Below are 3,851 nucleotides of genomic sequence, written 5' to 3'. Positions count from 1 at the left end.
TTGTCGGAGCCCGGTTTGCCCCGGGTGCGCACCTCGCGTGCACCTTCGTCGGGGTGGGCACCTTGGCTGGGTTTGCCCCGGCTGCGCTCCGAAGCGGGGTTATTGGAGCGCCGCCTCTTTTTTTGTCGGAGCGTTTGGTGGGGTTTCTCGCATTGGCTCTTCCGAGGCCCGGTTGCCACCCTGGTGCGCACGAAGTCGGAAGTAGGGTTAATTGCCCGGGTGCGCACCTTTGCCAGGGTGGGCACCTTACCTGGGCTGCGCACCAGGGCGGGCTCAAGATGGCACGCGCGTTCCGTTTTTTTCACTATCTTTCAAAACGGAAATTTTAAAATCTCCTTTTTTTTTTGCCTTTTCTGGAAATTAGTGAAGGCAGCGCATCAAAGGTGCGCACCTCGCTGCCCACCTTGGTGTGCTCTGAGGTGCGCACCCGGGAGCGCTACGAAGTGTGCTCCAAGGTGCGGCGTGCACGTTGTCGGAGCCCGGTTTGCCCCGGGTGCGCACCTCGCCTGCACCTTGGCCGGGGTGGGCACCTTGGCTGGGTTTGCCCAGGGTGCGCTCCGAAGCGGGGTTACTGGAGCGCCCCCTCTTTTTTTGTCAGAGCGTTTGGTGGGGTTTCTCGCATTGGCTCTTCCCAGGCCCGGTTGTTGGGTGCGCTCCCACCCTGGCGCGCGCGAAGTTGGAAGTTGGGTTAATTGCCCGGGCGCGCACCTTCGCCAGGGTGGGCACCTTGGTGCGCACACCTTGGCTGGGCTGCGCACCAGGGCGGGCTCAAGATGGCACCAGCATTCCCTTTTTCTCACTATCTTTCAAAACGGAAATTTTAAAATCTCGTTTTTTTTTTGCCTTTTATGGAAATTAGTGAAGGCATCGCATCAAAGGTGCGCACCTCGCTGCCCACCTTGGTGTGCTCCGAGGTGCCCACCACGGTGCGCAACGCCGGTGCGAACCCGGGAGCGCCCCGATGTGTGCTCCAAGGTGCGGCGTGCACGAAGTCGGACCCCGGTTTGCCCCGGGTGCGCACCTCGCGTGCACCTTGGTGCGCACACCTTGGCTGGGTTGCGCGGCCTGGTGGGCACCATGGTGCGCACCAAGGAGCGCTCCGAAGTGTGCTCCAAGGTGCGGCGTGCACGAAGTCGGAGCCCGGTTTGCCCCGGGTACGCACCTCGCGTGCACCTTCGCCGGGGTGGGCACCTCGGCTGGGTTGCGCGCCCTGGTGCGCACCAAGGAGCGCTCCGAAGTGTGCTCCAAGGTGCGGCGTGCACGAAGTCGGAGCCCGGTTTGCCCCGGGTGCGCACCTTCGCCGCGGTGCGCACCATGGCGTGCACGAAGTCGGAGCCCGGTTTGCCCCGGGTGCGCACCTCGCGTGCACCTTCGGCGGGGTTGCGCGCCCTGGTGGGCACCATGGTGCGCACCAAGGAGCGCTCCGAAGTGTGCTCCAAGGTGCGGCGTGCACGAAGTCGGAGCCCGGTTTGCCCCGGGTGCGCACCTCGCGTGCACCTTCGGCGGGGTTGCGCGCCCTGGTGGGCACCATGGTGCGCACCAAGGAGCGCTCCGAAGTGTGCTCCAAGGTGCGGCGTGCACGAAGTCGGAGCCCGGTTTGCCCCGGGTGCGCACCTCGCGTGCACCTTCGCCGCGGTGGGCACCATGGCGTGCACGAAGTCGGAGCCCGGTTTGCCCCGGGTGCGCACCTCGCGTGCACCTTCGCCGGGGTGGGCACCTCGGCTGGGTTGCGCGCCCTGGTGCGCACCAAGGAGCGCTCCGAAGTGTGCTCCAAGGTGCGGCGTGCACGAAGTCGGAGCCCGGTTTGCCCCGGGTGCGCACCTCGCGTGCACCTTCGCCAGGGTGGGCACCTCGGTGCGCACACCTTCTCAATGTTTTCTTGCCTTTTCTGGAAATTGGTGAAGGCAGCGCATCAAAGGTGCGCACCTCGGTGTGCTCCGAGGTGCGAACCCGAGAGCGCTCCGAGGTGCCCACGAAGTCGAAAGTCGGGTTAATTGCATTGTTTTCCCCGGGTGCGCTCCGAGGTGCGCAACATCGGCGCGCACCAAGGAGGGCTCCGAAGTGTGCTCCAAGGTGCGCACGATGGCGTGCACCTCTGGTGCGCACGATTCGGAGCTCGGTTTGACCGGGGTGCGCACACCTTGGCTGGGTTGCGCACCTTTTGTGCGCTCCAAGGTGCGCACGAAGTCGGAGCTCGGTTTGCCCCGGGTGCGCACCTTCGCCAGGGTGCGCACCTTGATGCGCACGCCTTGGCTGGGCTGCGCACCTTGGTGGGCGCCATGGTGCGCACCTTTCGTGCGCTCCAAGGTGCGCACGAAGTCGGAGCTCGGTTTGCCCCGGGTGCGCACCTTGGTGGGCGCCATGGTGCACTCCGAGGTGCCCAAGATTGGTGCGCACCAAGGAGCGCTCCGAAGTGCGCTCCAAGGTGCGCGCGAAGTCGAAAGTTGGGTTAATTGTCCGGTTTGCCTCGGGTGCGCACCTTGCGTGCACCTTCGCCAGGGTGGGCGCCTTGGTGCGCACACCTTGGCTGGGCTGCGCACACCTTGGCACCCGCGTTTCCTTCATTTTAAATTTTTTTTTTTTACAATCTCTCAAGTGGGAAATTCTATAATCTCAACTTTTTTTGCCTTTTCAGGAAACTTTTGAATGGAGCGCATCATTGGTGCGCTCCGAAGTGTGCTCCAAAGCTCTCTCCAGCTGCGTGCACCTGCCCCGGCCGCGCACCCGGCCCCGCCCAGCTTCGCTCACCTGTCCCGGGCGTCTGGTGCGGAACCTTAGAGTAAGAAACATCACCGTGCACCTTGGCCAACGTGCGCGACTCGACCGAGCGCGCACTGGCCGAGGTGCACACCGATTTCACCTGGGTGCGCGCGCAGCACCTCGGGCGCACCGGGGTGCGCGCACAACGCCCGGGTTGCACCGTGGCCTGTGTGCTCGGGGCGCCTCGGGTGCGCGCTCGGTGTCGCCCCCGTGCGCGCGGTAGTGCGGGCAGCGCACCCCGGCCCGGCCCGGCCCCGACGAGAACGCAAACGGGCAAAAGGTTTATTCAAATAGCATTGCGATGCCCGGCGAAAAACTAAAAAAGGGTGCAACACCGGGACTTCCCGGGAGGTCACCCATCCCAGTACTACTCCGGCCCAAGCGCGCTTAACTGCGGAGTTCTGATGGGATCCGGTGCACTAACGCTGGTATGATCGCACCCGTTATGAGCTTGTCGCAGTGTGTACTTAGCAAACCGCGACCCACGTGCGAATCCACCCCGGCCACCCACCCCCGTCGAGGTGCACACCCTCCCTCGCGAAGTGCGCCCCGTTCGCCAAGTGTGAGCCCTGCCCGGGTGCGCGCACCTTGCTAGGGCGTCGGGTGTGCACCCGGCCCGGCCTACGTGCGTGCACCTGTAGGGGGCGTCGTGTGCGTGCAGTGTCCCGTCTGCAACGCGGTGCCCACACACCACCTCGGGCGCAACGACCTGCGCTCACATGTGGGCCGAGTGCACCTTGGTGCATGTTCGGGGCGCCTCGGGTGCACGCTCGATCTTGCCCCGGTGCACCAAGGCGCTCGGTTTGCCCCGGGTGCGCACTTGGTGCAAGGTGGGCACCCAAAATAGGGATCAAGCACCAAAACACAAGTTTCGGGATGCAAAATGGGACCCAAGGACCACAAATGCGTTCCAAGACCCATGATGGGTCCACGAGAACAAAAATGTGTTCCGAGACTTAATAAACAAATATTGGGTTTTAGGAGAAGAAACATGCTCTGATGCCCAAAACGAGAATCGACCCCGAAAAGGCCACAGGCCAAAAGTGGGATGCGAGACAAAAAAAAATGGGACCCGAGGACCAAAATTGGGT

The 3,851-nt window shown here is 63.6% G+C and overlaps 1 non-coding gene across 1 annotated transcript; it reads right to left on the bottom strand.

The window, feature by feature from the left end:
- Positions 1 to 3,083: 3,083 nt before the first annotated feature.
- On the bottom strand, positions 3,084 to 3,202 carry LOC131868934 (5S ribosomal RNA). The gene has a single exon (XR_009367335.1). It is a non-coding gene; the product is annotated as a 5S ribosomal RNA (ribosomal RNA).
- Positions 3,203 to 3,851: the final 649 nt, after the last annotated feature.

The sequence above is a fragment of the Cryptomeria japonica genome, unplaced genomic scaffold, assembly GCF_030272615.1.
Source record: "Cryptomeria japonica unplaced genomic scaffold, Sugi_1.0 HiC_scaffold_224, whole genome shotgun sequence".
NCBI classification, from domain to species: Eukaryota; Viridiplantae; Streptophyta; class Pinopsida; order Cupressales; family Cupressaceae; genus Cryptomeria; species Cryptomeria japonica.
This window is presented reverse-complemented; position numbering and strand designations above follow the sequence as displayed.